At 29.7% G+C, this 22,994-nt stretch overlaps 1 non-coding gene across 1 annotated transcript; it reads right to left on the reverse strand.

Annotated features, from left to right (window-relative positions):
- Nucleotides 1-9,961: 9,961 nt before the first annotated feature.
- Nucleotides 9,962-10,068, reverse strand: LOC139869499 (small nucleolar RNA R71). Its single transcript, XR_011766106.1, has one exon. It is a non-coding gene; the product is annotated as a small nucleolar RNA R71 (small nucleolar RNA).
- Nucleotides 10,069-22,994: the final 12,926 nt, after the last annotated feature.

Consider the following 22,994-nt stretch of genomic DNA (forward strand, 5'->3'; position numbering starts at 1 on the left):
CCTTGTCTAATAACTCTTACAATTGACTAGACAACTCTTGAAGTTCTGGGGGTGCAAGTCTGTACGGTGTGCGAGCCACCGGTGCTGCTCCCGGCACTAAGTCTATCTGAAACTCAATTCCTCGATGCAGTGGGAGACCAGGTAATTCCTCCGAAAAAACTTCAAGAAATTCCTTAACTATAGGAACGTCTTCGGGTCTCCTTTCTTCTAGTACAATTTGGCTTACATGAGCCAAGAACGCGTTACATCCCTTTCTTACATACTTCTGGACCTTCGAGTAATTAGTGTAACTTGACGGGTGTACTGATCTCTTCTCCGTACACCCTTACCGTCGGTGGAAGGAATTCGAATAGCCCTCGGGTCATAGCTGCCTCGGTTGTATCTTCAGATAGCCAGTTTGTTTCAACCACGAGGTTAAAACTTCCTAGTTTAATAGTTCTCTAGAGTACACGTTGTCTAAGGAAGGTACATGGTTATAAACGTTGCGACCAAACTTCTCTAGCGTAAGGCTTCTCTCAGCACCGGTGTTGACAGCATATATAAACATTATGGTTGATGAGTGAGGACGTGACGAATTTCATGGAAAACGAAAATGAACAAGGTGTATGGAAACTCAAACAAAATTGATATTTAATTGAAAAGGGTTCGTACAATCTCCCAGGCATGTATGTCTCGCGGGAAAACAGTTGATGTGTAGTTCGCGTCAATGTGTTCAAAGTTGGTTGGTAATGTTTGTGGGTATAATGAAAATGATTGTCGCTTAAGAATAGTATGTTGGAACAAAATGATGAGGGATATGGTAACGGGTAGTATTACTAGTAGCAATGAGTGGTGGCGTTAGCGATAAGTAGCAATGGGTTGTGATAAGCAGTGATGATAGCAGTGATGTATAAGTTGTTTGATAGCATGCTCACATCATAAGTATATGCACATGTACTCTAATGCACCCAATAAGGCATAATGGTCTTCAGTCGGTGGGCTCATATTGGAAGACAAAATCATGGACGGTGGATGACTGAATGATAGGTAAGTTGGTAATCGAGTGGACAATATCTACTACGTATTGTGCGAGTGGTTATCAGGAATTCCTCCTCTAAAGATGTATCAGAAATGAGTTGTGATGCACATTAGCGAGTAGTAAAACGTGGAGGTGTTGGTAGTGTCGAGTATTACTTAGCAGTGGTAAGCAGTAATGAGTAGTATTGAGTAGTAGCAAGTAGTAAGGGGTAGTAGTAAGTAGTATTTAGTAATGACAAGCAGTGAGAAGCGGTGATCAGTCGTGACTAGCAGTGAGAGGCGGCGTTTAGTAGTAGTTATCAGTGATAAATGGTACTGAGTAGTGGTATGAGATGACGAGTGTGTTCGAGTAGTGTCTTAGTAGTGACAAGTAGTGATTGGTGGTGAAAGACAGTGTCGAGCAGTGATGAGTTGGGTCAAGATCACAAGTTACTTACAAGCTATATTACCGATTAATTTGCACATGGTAAGTTTCTTCTCACATTCGGAGTTATACGGTTTGTGTTTTAAACGTTGTCTATCCAGGTAACCTACTTGACTCGGCCCCAATTCTTTATTTCGAGATGTCGGAACTTCTATATGAGTTACCGTAATGTAATCCCGGTCATTACATTACGCTATCTCACATATCCATTCGACATCACTCCATAAGTTCAAGATAGCGTAGTCAACCTAATTTAGTTAAATCTGGCTTCGTGTGTACGTATGTGTTTCGTGATATAGTATATTTAGTCCAAGTCCATGTTGTATGGTATAAGGCATATAGGTATGTGGTGTAATGTATAGCCCTACATGTAGCATTGTGAAGCAAATAGTGCAGGTATGGTGTATAAAAGTCATCCAAGACACACAACTATAGACTAGACTTCACTAATGCGCCCTACGGTTAGACACACTAATGTATCCTAGTTCCCTATAGCCAAAGCTCTGATACCAAATGTAACACCCCATCAAATCCCTTTAACGGAATGTTAACTCTGGTCCCAGTGCTTGGCTTGACTTCTACGTAACAGCAATATTCTACAGCGGAAGCAATTAATACCTGAGAATAAAACACGCAAAACGGGTCAACAATAATGTTGAGTGAATCTACAGGTTTAAGGTAAACAATACAGTATGTTTAAGAAATAACATTTCGAAAATGTTTACTAGTGAAAGACTACCAAAGTTTAATGTTAAAGTTTTTAGACAACACCGTTTCTCGTTTTAAAAGTTTGTTGACACTATCATGTCAAATTTCAATCATTTGTAGACAACACCCTGTCAAGTTTTATCTCATTTTCTCGTAAACCATAGTTTAAATATCATTGTATAGTATCTGAAAAACAGTTATCAGAAAAATAGTTTAATTTCCCTGCCCACGAGATTCTATCGCTGCATACACCGAGCACCTAAATACTGGCATTAACCCGAGTATAGATACCACTATACCCGCCTTTAGCTCCTAAAATGTTATACACCTGTACGAGTGTATCTAATGTTCAAAATAAATGCACCACTGCTTTTATAGTGGGTGAGGTTGTCAACCTAACGGATCCGTCCATCTAAATTGTGCTTACACCGATGGTATTAAAAGTATTCAAGCTAGAGGCTTTGTGTACAAACTCAGTATGCATATGTGTAGTACTCATGTCAATATAAAAGTAATTGAAAATGTAAATATAACAGCGTGTATTCTCATCCCTGAAAACATGTAAAAAGCGGGACTGTAGACTCACCTTTGAATAAGCTCGGAATGAAAGACAAATGATTTGTACGGTTTAGACCCGAGTAATGTAACCTAAGTATACGTATGTAGGTTGGTCAATATATGTATCTTATATAAGTGTGGTTTCATAGTGTACGTTGTCTTATTGCTCGACTCGACGCGTTTTAAAGTAAAAGTCAACTATATCATGCAAGTCCAACAAAGTCAACCGAAGTCAAACCGAAAGTCAAACTTTGTCAAAGTAGTCAACTAAAGTCAACATCAGTAGGTTCATGTCAAATATTGGTCAACATGTGAAACCTAAGTCATTCAATACGTTTTAGGTCATGAATGATCATTTTCACAATTTCAGTTTATCGTTGTGCACCAAATCCATGAACACGTAGCATACTTAGCAAATTATCTCATAGTAAAAAATTCATATAAACATGGCAAACTCCAGATCACAAATAGACTTAAAATCGATTCCAAAAAGTCTAGCCAGGGTCTCATACGTTAATTAAAAGTCAGGAATCAGAAAGGATCAAGTTCAGGTTCGTTACAGAAATTTCTGCTCGCGCGTCAGTTTTTAAGCATTTTTCATAAAATATAAAAAAAATATTTTGATGAACGGCCAATTGGTGTCATCTTGAAACATCTGAATATTTTAGTGATAAAATAATTAGAAGCATTGCTTTAGCCAATTCGTACAGTTTTGCAAAACATTACAGACTCTCCAGTTTTTGAACATCAATCGAACACATCACAAAGATAAGCATATAACTCATGGCAAATCACGTTCTCATAAGTTTTCATATAAATGAAACATGTCAAGGAATACTTAGAATAACATATTCCAGAAGGCCAAAGTCTAAATCAATTCCTAATTCGTTCTAGCAATTTTTATGTAAACTTAAAAACAGATTCAGCATACTTTACAAATCAAAACTTCGTTTTATCATATCGGGAGCATTACATGACCTTTCGATGCAAATCTTTAGTCTAAATTGCATAAATTTTCACAAGGAATACAGTAGTACACTTTATATAAACTAAAACACAAAGAATGCAACTCCTAAAATTCGGATTACATGTGAAACCCTAACGAAACTTCGATTAATCATAACTTAAGCATCCGGTAACGAAATCATGCAAATCCAAAGTCCAAATTTATTAATTTTTTGAGATCTATCCATCTAAATAGATTATATGATCAGTACATAAACTCATATAATTAGATTCATAACAATCAAATTCGGTTTTCATAACAAAGACAACAATCGAGCAAATTAACAACTAACAACAACTTTAATCGCAATCAATTGAGCACTAGACTCTTGTACACTATGTAATTGATTAAAATCAGATATAATAAGATTAGGGTTAGTGGTTTTATACCTTCAAATAACAAATTGCAAGTAGATACGTGTAGAGAAGAACGAGAGGATCACGAATACATAAACGATTAAGCAAACGAGCAAGCAATTGATGGGGATTGAACGAGATGAAGATGGTGACCTAGATGATGAATATGGTGCTGAAAATCATGAATGGGACAGCTACAAGTCGTTCCCCTTCTTTTGTTATAATTATTTAGGGATTAAAAGGCTTAAAGGGCTTAACTAGTTGGGTTTTAACATTAACGGGCCACGAAAATAACATATGGACCATGGCGGGTGAAGAATTTTGGCCAAGATGGTCCAAATAGAAGTTAATGGACTCTAAAATGATTCTAGATGACTTTCTATGGGATCCGGTTAAGAGCCTTGAAGTGTCGTCAGCCGAAAACGTAAACCGGAACGTTAAACGTCAATTTCTCGCGTTTTAATCAATATAAATTCTAATAAATTGAAAGTATGTTTAAAACATAATAATTATATAGTATATTTATTAAAATTGATTTATATTATGTTTTGGCTTGCTTGATCATAAAGTGTGGTTCGTTTCAAGTGCCGTTTAAACGTACCGAAGGCCCGAAACGCTAAACCGATCGTTAAACGCAACCAAACGTTAATTTATTAAAAACCCAATAAATTAAATATTTCAAAAAGTTAATAATTAATAAATTTAATTATTAAAATAAACCCGAGCGTTTCGTTGCTCAAAAAGCTATTATCAAAATCGTATCGTTTTTATCGTATTTCATTATTCGAAATATTTATTTGAATTAATATCAACCCATATCAATTATTAAAACTCTCCGAAGATCAAGTACGCATTTAATACACGTAAATGCATAATAGCTAAATAATCGCCGTTAAATAAACTAACGGAAGGTTAACGGAAGTAACGGAAAAATCAGGGTTGTTACACCAGGCTTCATTATCGGAGGTGTAGGTACGCCAGAAAGCTTGATGATCGATGTTGTTTAGGGTGGTGTATCCCCTTTTAAATACAGACCTAACGTGTGTTTTCTTGTATAGTTCTAGATGAATTGCGAACTGCGCAAGAGTTAGGTGATACATCTGATTCTGATGGCGGAAATGGATGTACTCGTGACTGTTGTACTCCTCCTGGTCAACATTTGATTCAAATCTCCATGTTGCTATGAATTCTGCATATGGCTCTTGATAAACTCGTTCATGAATTTCAAACAAACTTTTCCACGTGTGACAACCCGGAAATTTCGACCAAATTTAAACTTGATCTTTATAAGTTCTGACACGATAAGCAAAGTCTGTAATGTTGAGTCTCGAATTTTTTTTTTTGAAACTATGTTCATGTATGCAATTACCCTTCGACTATTCCCAACGATTCATGAACCTTTAAACAGAAATGTGTGTATATATATATATATATATATATATATATATATATATATATATATATATATATATATATATATATATAATTATATATTTAAATAGTTATATATAATAAATTAAATATATTAATGAACTATTATATGATTTACTTATTATGGAAGACAACTTAAAAATAACTAAAATTTGTCATTGTGAATATATAGAGTATATTGAACACAAATGATTTCGAAAATAATTTATCAATATTAACAAAGCATTAGAGGTTATATTCTGAGATTATTGTTTCAATACATGTAATATACTTATTTATTAAATATTCAAAACATGCTATTATATATATATGATAGTGCTCCAAATGAACATATAATTAGGCCAATATCCTTCCAATATGTAAAGCTTTTAGTTGTAATTGTTCTATTTTTATGTAATATTCGTTTAAATAAATAAGTGCGAAGACAAAAGAAGAAAACGACGATTTGAAGACACAAATGACCAAAAAGCTAAAAAGTACAAAGTACAATCCAAGTGGTTCGAAATATTGATGAGAAACGTCTCAAAATTACAAAAGTACAAGTCGCAAAATGCAAAGTACAAGATATTAAATAGTACGCAAGGACGTTTGAAAATCCGGAACCGGGACATAAACCAACTATCAACGCGTGACGCAACGGAGTGAAAATGACAAGTCAACTACGCACATAAATAGAATATAATATATAAATAATTCTTAAAATTATATATATATTATATTATATATAATAAAACGTCGGCAAAACTAGAAAACAAAGTAATGTATGCTGGCCAGCCTGTCCATGCGATCGCATGGAAATAACAAAGGGAACCCATACGATCGCATGGATCCCAAAATCAGCTCACATCTATAAAAGGCCAGCGAATTGACGAGTAATATATACCTTTTTCTTCTTCTTCCTCTGTAATCATAATTAAATTTTTAATTATAATTTTAATTTTAAATTAAGTTTAATAATAATTGGGTTATTGTAAGGAATGTTTTTCGAGTTTTAAGTCAGAACTCTGTCCGTGTAACGCTACGCAATTAATCACCACTGTAAGCTATGTTCTTCCTTTTTAAATTAATGTCTCGTAACTAAGTTATTATTATGCTTATTTGAGCCAAAGTAATCGTGATGTTAGACTAAATATTAAGACAGGGTTATTAGATTTTGTACCATAATTAAGGTTTGGACAAAAGATCGACACTTGTGGACATTGGACTATGACTATTAATAAATAGGGGGTATTGTCTAATTGAGCGACAACTCATTGGAACCTGTCGAACCTATCTTCAAATTAGTTAATCTAATAATTATTGAAATGATTATGTATGTCCTATTTAGTGACGTTTATACGACATCTTTTACGATCATTTAATTAATTATTTGGGTTGGGTAATTGATTATTCATTCTGATCAAGTGGGTAAATTAATATTCATATCTCATTAAAACAGGGGTGGATTACATACAAGGATAATTGGTGTAATTGTTAACAAAGTAATAAAACCTTGGATTACACGCAGTAAATAACCTGGTGTAATCATTAAACAAAGTATTAAAACCTTGTTACAGTTCGAATCCCTAATTAGTTGGAATATTTAACTTCAGGAATAAGGTTAATTTGACGAGCATTTTATAATTATGACTGATGGGCTATTATGGAAAAAACCAGATAGGTATCAAATAAATCCAGGACAAAGGACAATTAACCCAGATAAATAAATTAAAATCAAAACGTCAAAAATCATGATTATGGAAGTTTAAATAAGCATAATTCTTTTATTGTATTTCTCATCATACTTTTAATTACTGCCATTTTATTATTCGCAATTTTATATTTCGTCATTGTTATTTATTTTACGCATTTTAATTATCGTCATTTATCTTTACGCTTTATTTAAAATCGACAAACCGGTCATTAAACGGTAAACCCCCCTTTTATAATAATATTACTACTTATATATATATATATATATATATATATATATATATATATATATATATATATATATATATATATATATATATATATATATATGTATATATATATATATGTATATATATATATATGTATATATATATATGTATATATATATATGTATATATATATATATATATATATTATATATATATATATATATATATATATATATATATATATATATATATATATAGTTTAAAAATATAGCGTTAAACTCAGCTAGCTCCCTGTGGAACGAACCGGACTTACTAAAAACTACACTACTCTACGATTAGGTACACTGCCTATAAGTGTTGTAGCAAGGTTTAGGTATATCCACTCTATAAATAAATAAATAACTTGTGTAAAATTGTATTGTATTTAATAGTATCTCGCAATAAAAATATAACTATTTCGTACTACACCTCGCATAACATCAAGTTTTTGGCGCCGCTGCCGGGGACTCGGCGAAACGCTATATCTTTATGCTATATTTTAGTAAAACTATATTTTTGTAAAAATATATTATTTCTTATTTTATAAAAATATTTTGTATTTATAATAAGTGTTAAAATAATTATATATATATATATATATATATATATATATATATATATATATATATATATATATATATATATATATATATATATATATATATATATATATATATATATATAAGACTTTGTTTATTAAATTAGAAAGTACTTTTATTTTTAAGATTTTAAAATATAAGCTAATTATATTTTATATAAATATTCTGTAAATATTTTCTTTATTAAAATCAAAAATCAAATAAAAATATAATTTGGGTCAAAACTGGTACCAGCCCGAATCAGTTCTGGAATTCCTGGGCCATGCGATCGCATGACCCCAACGCTAAAAAATCATGCGGTCGCATGAGTCGACCTGACAGGTCACAAACCTGGTACGCATTTATGACAGTAGGGTTTATTAATATTTATTATTATTTATTAATTAGGGTTTAATTATTTATTATTAATTAGCTAGTATTTAGTTTTAATAATAATTAGTAATTTTAAGTGTAATTATTATTTTTAATTATATAGTTTAATATTTTTATATAATATAAATATAAAAATAATATTTTTATAAAATTTGTATTTCTATCATTTTAGTAATAAATTGTATATTTTAATCGTTTAATTTGTAATTTGTATATTTATCGTTCGTAATTAATTTTAAGATTAGTTTTTGCCGTAGTTATTTTTATATTTCTAGTTTTTAGGCTTTGCCGTAAAATCCCTTAAGTGCTTTTTCTTTAGATTAAGATTTAGGTGCTTTAGAATTTTGCGACGCCGTTTATATATTTTAGTGCCTTTGAAGTTATTTCCGTTTTGGATATAGATTTCCTTTTAAGCTTTAATACCTTTAGACGCAACTTTTAATATTTAGTTTTTAGACTTTTAAGTTTCGACGTTTTTCTTTCTTAAACTTTTAATATTTAGTTTTTAGACTTTTAAGTTTCGACGTTTTTCTTTCTTATTTTTATTTTTCGACCTTTTATTTTTCAACGTTTTTTGACGCGCACTTTTTCTTTCTTATTTCTCGACGCTCTAGTTTTTAGGACATAGAATTTTCTATTTCTTCTCTAAAATTTCAAAACGAAAAAATTATTTTAAGCAGTTAAATTGATAGACATCCAAAATTTTCTGGTTCGTAGTAATAGTTGGATTTGTTAGTGGCGAGTTGTGGGCTTCCGATTTAAAGGGTCCTGGCTACCTGCTGCATCTATTGGCTATTCGAAACGTGGGCAAAATCAGAAAAGTTTTTAATTTGATAACTTATATAATTTTTATCTTTTATAACTAATAGGATATTCAGTGAATGCACCGAGCAAAACGTTCACCACCTTTCATACGTTCACCACCTGTAACTCGATCACGACATCTAGCCAATATGGTTTTTGATTTTTCTTTAGAATCGTCATCTAGTCGACCAAGTACTCCAATTCAAATTTTCGATAATCCATATTTTGAACCCGACTTCACTACCGAGAACCCGGAGGATATTCAAGGACAATTCCAAGATCCTGAACGACTAATCATTCCTCCTGAACCACAAACCGTTAAATCAGAATCCTCTAGTGATTTGTATTCAACAATTTCAATTATGGAAGTAAAGTAACCTCTAAGTATGGAAGATCGAATGAGAGCCACACGTACAGGCCAAGGTTACGCCATTATTAAGCCAGACATTAATGTGCCAGATTATGAAATCAAAGGACAAATCCTACATATGGTCACTAATCAATGACAATATAGTGGTATGCTGAAGGAAGATCCAAACGAACATCTTCGAACCTTTAATAGGATCTGTACTCTATTTAAAATCTGAGAAGTGGAGGATGAACAAATCTATCTCATGTTATTTCCATGGACTTTAAAGGGAGAAGCCAAAGATTGGTTCGAATCATTACCTGAAGGGGCGATTGATACATGGGACGTTTTAGTTGAAAAATTTCTTAAACAATTCTTTCCGGCATCTAAAGCCATGAGACTTCAAGGAGAAATTGTTACGTTCACGCAAAAGCCAAATGAAACATTATATGAGGCATGGACAAGATTTGGAAAGTTGTTGAGAGGATGTCCACAACATGGTTTAGACACTTATCAAATAGTACAAATATTCTACCAAGGATGCGACATTGCTACACGAAAAGACATCGAAATAACAGCTGGTGGTTCCATTATGAAGAAAACCGCAACCGAAGCTCACAAAATTATTGATAACACAGCCTCCCACTCGCATGAGTGGCACCAGGAAAAAGATATCTTTCGTTCATCTAAAGCGGCTAGAGCCGATTCTAGCCATGACTTTGATTCCGTTTTCGCAAAAATAGATGCTTTCGAGAGACGAATGGAAAAGATGAATAAAGATATTCACGCAATACGAATCAGTTGTGAGCAATGCGGTGGACCACACTTAACAAAAGATTGTCACATCGAGCAAACGATGGAACAACGATAGAATGTTTCCTACATGAACCAAAGGCAGGGAAATAATTATCAAAATAATTATCAACCTCCAAGGCCAAACTTCAATCGAAATCAAAACATTCTTTACAATCCAAATGGACCCAACAATAACTCGTACAACCAACAAGGTCCGAATAAGCAACCAACTCAAAACAACACTTTCAATCAACAAAGACCTGGCTTGTATAAACCACCACAACAAATCGAAGAGAAAAAGTCAAATCTAGAAGAAATGATGGCAAAGCTAATGGAATCTCAAACACAATTTATTACATCTCAAACCCAAACAAATGAGAGGTTTGTTCAGTCATTAAGAACTCAACAAGCTTCCATTTTGAATCTAGAAAACCATGTAGGTAATCTTGCTTGCATAATGAGTGAGAGGGAACAAGGAAAGCTACCAAGTAATACTGAAGTAAATCCTTGGAATGAGAATGTTAATATGGTATCAACAAATTCTGAAAAACCATCATCAGAAGATGGGAAGGTTTTAGATGTGAGTAACAATGAAGAAGTTACAACACCACCACCACTCGAGTATGTAAAGCCAGTGGTAGCACCCTACAAACCATCCATCCCGTTTTCAAGAAAAGGAGTTGAGTATGAGCAAATGATAGGTAATAAAGTTTGTAATACCTCTGGAAAGAAAAAGAAGAAGAATAAAAAAGTGCAAGAAATAAAAACCGTAAAGATAAACCCGGTGAAGACAGTTTCACCAAAACCTCCACCCAGGTTGGGTAATCCGGGTGAATTTATTGTTCCTTGTCTACTTAGTGATTGTGTCATGTATGATGCACTAGCAGATTTAGCTGCGAGTGTGAGTGTTATGCCTCTTTCATTATATAAGAGATTAGGAGTAGGTGAGTTAAGTCCAACAGAGATGAGTGTCTGACTCTTTGATCAAACCATTAGGCACCCAGTTGGAATTACTGACAACCTACCCGTTCAAGTGGGTAATTTAACCTTTTTAGTCGAATTTATTGTCATTGACATAGAAGAGGACTCAAACATTCCTCTAATTTTTGGTCGACCATTCTTAGCGTCCACCAGGGCGTTATTTGATGTAAGAGAGGGTAGAATGACACTTAGTGATGGTGAAAAATTGATCACCTTTGTGAGTCGAAAGTCTAAATCTCCACCAACCAAAACCGTTGAACCAACAAAAATGATTGGTAAGAACCATGTTGTTTTACCAACTCCAACGGTAGTGCTTAACAATAATAAAACGCCTAAGTGTGGGGAAGATGAAGTAACACCTAATGATGACTTGATAACAAAGAACCCCGTTGTTGATACGAAATTAAATGACTCCGTTATTAACAGTTCAATGAAGAAACTTATTAAACGGATTCGCGATGCTAGAACCAAGGGGAACTTTAAGTTATGTAACCGGTTAGTATCCAATCTATCGCCTAAAGAAAAGGCAAAACTAGTTGAATTTGTGGATGTTACACAGGAATCAGAGCAATGGCTTAAAGCAAAAGTCACAGATATGCAAGTTGATTATGGTCCAAAAGAAATTGACGATGAAGTTAATCACAATTTCGACACCACAGCTACCTAAGTGTGGGGAGATTCAAATGTTATAAAGAGAAAACGTTGTCTAGAGTTAGTTGTTCTGTTCTCGTGTAGTTTCGAGAATGGAATCCGATTGGTCTTTTCCACTAGCAGACACTAAAGAATTAGTTTTCTCCTCCAATTCTGAATTTTTGTTTTGTAGGTTTTGTATGAAATTAATACGCTTTTTCAATTTAAGTTTTGTGTAAATTTAAAAACAAAATTTACTTTATTTCATTAAGTTTAAAAAAAATGATTCCTAAAATTCATCGTAAGTTGAAGACTAGGTCATGGAACCGAAATTGCTTTAACCGAGGGCGGGGCGAAATATTTTGTTATCATTATTTTTAATTTTATTGATCTAAAGTATACCAAAAAAATTAAAAAAAACAAAAAAAATCTTTACTTTTAAAACAATCGCTTTAAAAACGAGAAATTTTAAATTTTGTCGAGGGACGGACTAGGTAAACATACCGAAACTACCAAAAGTAAAAGGAAATAAAATTTTAAAAAATTATTCATTTAAATTGTTTTAATAAATAAAGGTTTTATAATATATATATATATATATATATATATATATATATATATATATATATATATATATATATATATATATATATATATATATATATATATATATATATATATATATATATATTATATGTTTGTAGTTTATCTTATGTACAAAACAGGGTAAAACAACGCATTTTCAAAGACTGACATTAAAGTTCAGCAAAAGCTACTAATTTTAACGACAAGATGTAAAATAACAAATGTGATATAAAACAATATGTTTGCAAACTCGGTATTTTTAATCATTTTTCTACACTAATCACCCTCATGAATTTAAATTTTTACTAATTTCTTGCAAATGAGGGCATTGCATGATCTCAAGTGTGGGGAAGGGTTATAAATTCTCTCGGGTTTACACTTAGTTTAATTGCCAAATTTTGTGAAAATTTGAAAAATTTTCAACTAAATGAATTCAAAATCATGTTTAGACATATTTATGAACGATAAAACTAGGTGTTAATACCGAAATTATTGTTACCTCGGAGAGAACATAAATGGAGAAACAACCCAAAACGTTAGAATTCATTTAAAATGGAATAGAGGAGAATAAAAAGGCAAATAAAAAAATGAATAAAAGCTAAGTGTGGGAAGAATTTACCAAGTTATTTAAAACACATATCACATATGTTTGTACAAGATGATTACAGGTAATTTTGCTTTGGACTAAACTAATCAGTTTTACCCGATTTACTGTAATATATTTGAAAGAAAGATGGATCTACACGATGAATCAATTCCATCATTAAAAGGAAGTAAAGTCTTCCGAAAAAGACATGTGCTTCTTGATTTAGGTCAAGAAGTTGTCGTCCAGACCAGCTGTAGGTTGACGAAAAATCTAGAAAAGTCATCTCTAAAATCAGCAGGAAATCCACGGACCTCAGTATCAAACAGGGTTGCCAAGTGGTCAGGCTTATCCTAACCATGAGAGGATCTGTCTCGTAAAATGGGGAGGGCGCCGTGCAAATTAGCTTGATAAGACTAATGAATCAGACCCCCCAGAAAGGATAATCTCCTTAAAGATTAAAAATCGGCTTTTAAGCCTGATATTACTCAATCCTTGAGATTGACTTTAAAGATTGAGAATTAAAACTCTTGGAATTCGAGGATATCTAAACTCGAGCTTGAACGAGAAAATATTTTGATCAAATTAAAACCGATTTGTTTTTTGAAAACCTATTTTCAATGCGTTCATTACCATTGAACATAAAATCCTAAGAATTCACCGGAATTCATTAGGTCACCTGAACCAAATTGGGTGTCAACTGTAAGAACGGTGGTTGCATAGCATGGTCGAAGACAGGACCTTGTGCCAGACCGGAAAACTATAGGGTGATATTTACTATTGATCCTACAAAGGATAGTAATTGCATCTGACACGATATAGACCATAATAAAAAGTATGTCACGGGACATTGCCTTAACAGTTGCTTGTTCAACGCTTTCCTTTACAACCGGACGGTAGTTTACCGAAAGGTAATATACGGAGCAAGTATACTGGACGTGTTGATTTCCCAATACAAGGTTAGCAAGTGGGTGACACAATACCATAAGTTTTAAGCTAAAATTTTCAAATCTGAAACCCACAAAACCCACAAAACCCACAAAAACAATTTGCAAACACCGGTGAAGGGTTATTCCGGAAAACTTATCTAGGGTAAAAGCTAGAATGAATTTTCAAAAGATCAAATGTTTTCATAAAGATCCAATTTCCTTAAAAGATCTAAATTTTCATAGTCATGTGGGACTGTAAACTACATCATTACTATCATTGTTTATACCGCTGTATTAAAATCACTGATGTATAAAGTGTGAGAATAAAAAAGCGATTCAAGTGAAGTGTGATTTTATTTTATGTCCTATATTGCTTGAGGACAAGCAACGCTCAAGTGTGGGGATATTTGATAGTGCTCCAAATGAACATATAATTAGGCACAATATCCTTCCAATATGTAAAGCTTTTAGTTGTAATTGTTCTATTTTTATGTAATATTCGTTTAAATAAATAAGTGCGAAGACAAAAGAAGAAAACGACGATTTGAAGACGCAAATGACCAAAAAGCTAAAAAGTACAAAGTACAATCCAAGTGGTTCGAAATATTGATGAGAAACGTCTCAAAATTACAAAAGTACAAGTCGCAAAACGCAAAGTACAAGATATTAAATAGTACGCAAAGACGTTCGAAAATCTGGAACTGGGACATAAACCAACTATCAACGTGCGACGCAATGGAGCAAAAATGACAAGTCAACTATGCACATAAATATAATATAATATATAAATAATTCTTAAAATTATATATATATATATTATATTATATATAATAAAACGTCAGCAAAACTACAAAACAAAGTAATGTATGCTGGCCAGCCTGTCCATGCGATCACATGAAAATAACAAAGGGAACCCATGCGATTGCATGGATCCCAAAATCAGCTCACATCTATAAAAGGCCAGCGAATTGACGAGTAATATATACCTTTTTCTTCTTCTTCCTCTGTAATCATAATTATATTTTTAATTATAATTTTTATTTTAAATTAAGTTTAATAATAATTGGGTTATTGTAAGGAATGTTTTACGGGTTTTAAGTCGGAACTCTGTCCGTGTAATGCTACGCAATTAATCACCACTGTAAGCGATGTTCTTCCTTTTTAAATTAATATCTCGTAACTAAGTTATTATTATGCTTATTTGAGCCAAAGTAATCGTGATGTTAGACTAAATATTAAGACAGGGTTATTAGATTTTGTACCATAATTAAGGTTTGGACAAAAGATCGACACTTGTGGACATTGGACTATGAATATTAATAAATAGGGGGTATTGTCTAATTGAGCAACAACTCATTGGAACCTGTCGAACCTATCTTCAAATTAGTTAATCTAATAATTATTAAAATGATTATTTATGTCCTATTTAGTGACGTTTATATGACATCTTTTACGATCATTTAATTAATTATTTGGGTTGGGTAATTGATTATTCATTCTGATCAAGTGGGTAAATTAATATTCATATCTCATTAAAACAGGGGTGGATTACATACAAGGATAATTGGTGTAATTGTTAACAAAGTAATAAAACCTTGGATTACACGCAGTCGATAACCAGGTGTAATCATTAAACAAAGTATTAAAACCTTGTTACAGTTCGAATCCCTAATTAGTTGGAATATTTGACTTCGGGAATAAGGTTAATTTGACGAGCATTTTATAATTATGACCGATGGACTATTATGGAAAAAACCAGATAGGTATCAAATAAATCCAGGACAAAGGACAATTAACCCAGATAAATAAATTAAAATCAAAACGTCAAAAATCATGATTACGGAAGTTTAAATAAGCATAATTCTTTTATTGTATTTCTCATCATACTTTTAATTACTATCATTTTATTATTCGCAATTTTATATTTCGTCATTGTTATTTATTTTACACATTTTAATTATCGTCATTTATCTTTACGCTTTATTTAAAATCGACAAACCGGTCATTAAACGGTAAACCCCCCTTTTATATATATAGTTTAAAAATATAGCGTTAAACTCATCTAGCTCCCTATGGAACGAACCGGACTTAATAAAAACTACATTACTCTACGATTAGGTACACTGCCTATAAGTGTTGTAGCAAGATTTAGATATATCCACTCTATAAATAAATAAATAATTTGTGTAAAATTGTATTGTATTTAATAGTATTTCGCAATAAAAATATAACTATTTCATACTACACCTCGCATAACATCAAGTTTTTGGCGCCGCTGCCGGGGACTCGGCGAAACGCTATATCTTTACGCTATATTTTAGTAAAACTATATTTTTGTAAAAATATATTATTTCTTATTTCATAAAAAAATTTTGTATTTATAATAAGTGTTAAAAATAATATATATATATATATATATATATATATATATATATATATATATATATATATATATATATATATATATATATATATATATATATATATATATATATATATATATATATATATTTTTAAGACTTTATTTATTAAATTAAAAAGTACTTTTATTTTTAAGATTTTAAAATATAAGCTAATTATATTTTATATAAATATTTTATAAATATTTTCTTTATTAAAATCAAAAATCAAATAAAAATATAATTTGGGCCGAAACTGGTACCATCCCGAATCAGTTCTGGAATTCCTGGGCCATGCGATCGCATGACCCCAACGCTAAAAAATCATGCGGTCGCATGAGTCGACCTGACAGGTCACAAACCTGGTACGTATTTATGAAGGTGGGGTTTATTAATATTTATTATTATTTATTAATTAGGGTTTAATTATTTATTATTAGTTAGCTAGTATTTAGTTTTAATAATAATTAGTAATTTTAATTGTAATTATTATTTTTAATTATATAGTTTAATATTTTTATATATATAAATATAAAAATAATATTTTTATAAAATTTGTATTTATATCATTTTAGTAATAAATTGTATATTTTAATCGTTTAATTTGTAATTTGTATATTTATTGTTCGTAATTAATTTTAAGATTAGTTTTTGCCGTAGTTATTTTTATATTTCTAGTTTTTAGGCTTTGCCGTAAAATCTCGTAAGTGCTTTTTCTTTAGATTAAGATTTAGGCGCTTTAGAATTTTGCGATGCCGTTTATATATATATATATATATATATATATATATATATATATATATATATATATATATATATATATATATATATATATATATATATATACATACATACATACATACAAATATAGTTTAAAAATATAGCGTTAAACTCAGCTAGCTCCCTGTGGAAGGAACCGGACTTACTAAAAACTACACTACTCTACGATTAGGTACACTGCCTATAAATGTTGTAGCAAGGTTTAGGTATATCCACTCTATAAATAAATAAATAACTTGTATAAAATTGTATTGTATTTAATAGTATTTCGCAATAAAAATATAACTATTTCGTACTACACCTTGCATAACATCAATATATCATGTAATTATTAAGATTTATAAATTGTAATAATAATATATGTAAATACAAGTTAAAGTTATAGTTATTACAATACTATGATTTCTTTCATTAATATTAAAATTTGTAATAATAATTAATATTTTCTCAATATATATATGGATATATGAATTGTGATAAATCTTATAGATATTATTATTATCAATAATATTATTATCATTATAAATATTATTTATTATTGTTTATAATATTAAGAGTATTATTATTATTATAGTTATATTTATTAATTAATAAGATTAATTATATTATATATATACAGTTATATAAAAACAGAAATAATTATATATATATATATATATATATATATATATACACTGAATTATATATACAATTATATATTAGGAATCAGTTTGGAATCTGTATTCTATTTAAATATGTATTATAAACAGAATTATATATATAAATACCTATACAAATATTATATATAAATACGGAATATACAAAATTAAATATAAGAAAATATGTGTTTCAAGTCATTATCTAAATTAAAGGTAATCTAATTTTTTGTCTGAAATCAGTACCATTTGATTCCAAGTTAATCACAAGATAAAAAATTCAGTTAAAGATCGTACGCCACTTTTTTTTTTTTTTGCTGTTCTGATAACGATACATGTCTAACAATTTGGTTATTTAATAAACAAATTACTGGATGAATTGGATTAACACATTCTTTTATTTCATTATCATTAATAAATTAAACCCTTACAGTCATTACTAGATTGAGTTTATTTAAGAAAAAAACTCAAGAACCCGTCGTTCTCTGTTTTTGGTTCAAACATTCAAAAGCAAGAAAACGATTTGAAATCAAAAATGTATTAATGCAATCATGTTATAAATCTTCAGTCTAAACTATCTGCAAATTTGCAAACTCCAATTCTTTTCATCGAGAACGAATTTTAGAGTCAAACTTTTGAAATACAAAAAGTCAACCATCTGTTCATCACAAAATTCGAATTGATTTTGAGGTTTTCTGTTAATTAGATAATTTATAAAGTTTATATGAAGCATTTGAAACATATTTTATGTTATGATCTTTCCCTAAAACGTTCTACGAATCATAAACAATTTTTATGTTATACGTTCCTATTTTTTTTTCTTCTGTTACAGCTTCAATTTCACCCTATCTATTTTAATTAATCTAACCAGCTGATAAAGGTCGTTTCTGTTTCATTTACATATCGTAATCCAAGTTCTAAACTAACTATCATGATTATTATTTAGGTTTAAATCTCTGGTCGACTTTGGAGTGAAAAGAAGAACAGATTAGAACAGATTAGAACAGATAGATACATATGATATATTGATAAAAGATGGGTTTAAAACAGAAAGACAGTAACGGTTGAGTGGTTAAGATTGTTGCGGGTGTGCGAGAGGTCCCGGGTTCGAGCCCAGCTGTGGCCGTTTTTTTTAGAAACCTTTAAAGGTAGTTCATTTTACTTATTATTATTATTATTATTATTATTATTATTATTATTATTATTATTATTATTATTATTATTATTATTATTATTATTATTATTATTATTATTATTATTATTATTGTTGTTGTTGTTATTATTATTATTATTTATTGTTATTATTATTATGATAGTTATTATTACTCCTAATATTTTGAAGTACAATTAATATTATCCTTAATTAATTAATAGTATTATCCTTATTATTATTATTATTATTATTATTATTATTATTATTATTATTATTATTATTATTATTATTATTATTATTATTATTATTATTAAAACAAGTATTATTATTATTAATATTATCATTATGATTATTAATATGATATTTAGTATTGTTATTATTAGACTTATTATCATTATTGTTATCATTAGTAGAAAAATTGTATATTCATAGTTATTATTATCGGTATTATTATTATTATTATTATTAAAAGTATCAATATTTTAAATCTATTATCTTTATTAAAATTAGTATTAATATTACAAAGTATCATTAATAGAATTATCATTTAAACATTAATATTAGTACTATCTTATGATTACTGAAATTTCTATTAAAACGGGTATTATGATTAAAATTAACCTTATTATTAAAATCATTATATTTATTAAAAACTATCATTTTTATCTTATCATTTATATTAAAAATTATCATTTTTAAATTATTATTATTACTATCATTATTAGTATTATTATCATTTTTATCATTATCAGAGTTATTACAAATATATATATATATATATATATATATATATATATATATATATATATATATATATATATATATATATATATATATATATATATATATATATATATATATATATATATTTTACATATCACTATATTGTTATTATTAAAATGATATTAACTAAGTTATATAAATTAAGTATATTAAATTATCTATATCTATATCTATATAACATATAAAGATAACAAGTATATTATTAATAATAATAATATATATAAATTTGCTAGATCACGATTATATATTTTAATAGATATAAAATTGATATAGGTTCGTGAATCCGAGGCCAACCCTGCATTGTTCAGTATCGTCATATGTATTTTTACTACAAAATACAGTATCGTGAGTTTCATTTGCTCCATTTTTAAATGCTTTTGCAATATATATTTTTGGGACTGAGAATACATGCGCTGCTTTATAAATGTTTGACGAAATAGACACAAGTACTTAAAACTACATTCTATGGCTGGATTATTAAACCGAATATGCCCCTTTTTAGTCTGGTAATCTAATAATTAGGGAACAGACACCCTAATTGACGCGAATCCTAAAGATAGATCTATTGGGCCCAACAAGCCCCATCCAAAGTACCGGATGCTTTAGTACTTCGAATTTATCATGTCCGAAGGGAGTCCCGGAATGATGGGGATATTCTATATGTATCTTGTTAAGGTCGGTTACCAGGTGTTCACCATATGAATAATTTTTATCTCTATGCAGTTTGCGAAATGCCTGATATGAGATTATGTTTATGAGAAATTGAAATATGAAATCTTGTGGTCTATTAAAATATTAAAATAATTGATTACGATAAACCTATGAACTCACCAACCTTTTGATTGACATTTTAAAGCATGTTTATTCTCAGGTATGAAAGAAATCTTCCGCTGTGCATTTGTTCATTTTAAAGATATTACTTGGAGTCATTCATGACATATTTCAAAAGACGTTGCATTCGAGTCGTTGAGTTCATCAAGATTATTATTAAGTCAATTATAGTTAGATATATTATGAAATGGTATGCATGCCGTCAACTTTCGATGTAAAGAAAGTTTGTCTTTTGAAAACGAATGCAATGTTTGTAAAATGTATCATATAGAGGTCAAGTACCTCGTAATGTATTCATCCAGATGGATTAGGACGGGTCATTAGAGTTGGTATCAGAGCGGTTGTCTTAGTGAACCAGGTCTTGCATTATTGTGTCTAACTAATAGTTGTTTAGATTCATTAGTGAGTCTGACTTTGACCGTGTCTGCATGTCAAAAGTTTTTCTTATCACTTCATATCGAAAATTATCTACTTATCATCCTTAGGAAATTACTTGCTTATCATTCTTAGTCTAGACACTTCTTATTACATTAATTGCATGAATAGTGTGGAGATAAAATTCATATCTTAGCGTGTCTGCTAATCCATATTTTAGCGTATCTGTTACTGTACACTTTGTCTGACACGTTTCCTTAATTTCCTCCGTAATCTACGAGATATTCTGTACTATACATAGATATTCTATGTAATTAGAATATCATCCGATATCCAAAAATCTTTTCATAAAATTCTTTACCTAACCGTGCAAGATGAATTCAACAACCAATTCAAGTTCGTCGGTGTGATGACCTGGGAATTTCCGACCAAATTTAAACTTAACTCTTATTTGATTTCGACACGATAAGCAAAGTCTGTAATGTTGAGTCTCGAAAATTTTGAAAACTATGTTCATATATCCAAATTACCCTTTGACTATTACCGACGATTCACGAACAACTATTTGTAAATAGGTATGTATATATATTTAAATAAATATATATATATATATATATATATATATATATATATATATATATATATATATATATATATATATATATGATTTGAAATATAATTTATGATATAATTGTTAGAAATTAATTATGTAAAAATAATAATTATTATTTAAAACATATTTATATACAAATAAAGTATATTAAAAATAAATATTAAATAATAGTAATACTCATTGATGTTCCGAGTGATATTAAGCAAGTTAAATTCAAACTGTTATTATTTTAAAATGAAAGGTGATCCGAAAATGAGTTATATAAATTATAGGCTTACTAAACATATAATTAGGAGCTATTTGTTAAATTTTAACAATTAGTATTTTTACTTGGGGTTGGGGGCTAATAATTAATCTAATTTTTTTTGTTTAATAATATTAAACAATTAATGACCAAATTTCTTTACAATAATGACTAAAATAAATAAACATAATTACTGTAAAAAAAATTTGGAATTTTTCTAAATACTTCTATCCGCCACTGATTAGCAATGGAGCACGAAATAATACCTTAAAACTTGTGTCGACAGAGTAATCAAATTATTATGGCTGCTGGACAGTAACACTAACACGTTTACTCATTTTATCGTATTTTATTCTACTAACTTGCCTATATTATGAGATTAGACATATGATACTTTCATATTAAAATAATTCACACACCCATCTTATTCTATTACAGTTTTTGCACAATCAATGATTCAACTTGATATTATTATAATTTATTCTTATCTATCCTTCTTTAAATATATATACATATACTTGCACTATGGAGATATCACCACCACTTGCTCGAATCTTTTTCTTTCCAATTAACAAAGTGACAATACATAACAATCATGTACCTCATCATCTATCTTAAATCATATAAAAAAAACCCAGCACTACCTTTAGTACCACACATCATACAACAAACCAACTCCTTTTCTGTTTCTAATTGACAACTACTATTTCTAATTGACAATCACACATTTTATATGCTTTATAATAAACTATTATTTATTATTAATTATTAGTATTATAATTTACATATATACACCTAGCGAGAAAAATAAAATCACCATTCCATACTCTTTGGCTCCCTTCCATCTTTCTATTTATCTCTCGAGCATCACCTATATACACCTACAACAACCTTTCTCCATCTTTCTCCTCTATTTCTCCAAATGATATAGGTTCGTGAATCCGAGGCCAAACCTACACTTGTTCTGTGTGGTCATATGTATTTTTACTACAAAATATAGTAGGTGAGTTTCATTTACCTTTTTACCCTTTATATTTTTGGGCTGAGAATACATGCGCAATTTTTATAAATGTTTTACGAAATAGACACAAGTAATTGAAACTACATTATATGG

This window comes from Rutidosis leptorrhynchoides, chromosome 9 (genome assembly GCF_046630445.1).
Source record: "Rutidosis leptorrhynchoides isolate AG116_Rl617_1_P2 chromosome 9, CSIRO_AGI_Rlap_v1, whole genome shotgun sequence".
Taxonomy (NCBI): Eukaryota; Viridiplantae; Streptophyta; class Magnoliopsida; order Asterales; family Asteraceae; genus Rutidosis; species Rutidosis leptorrhynchoides.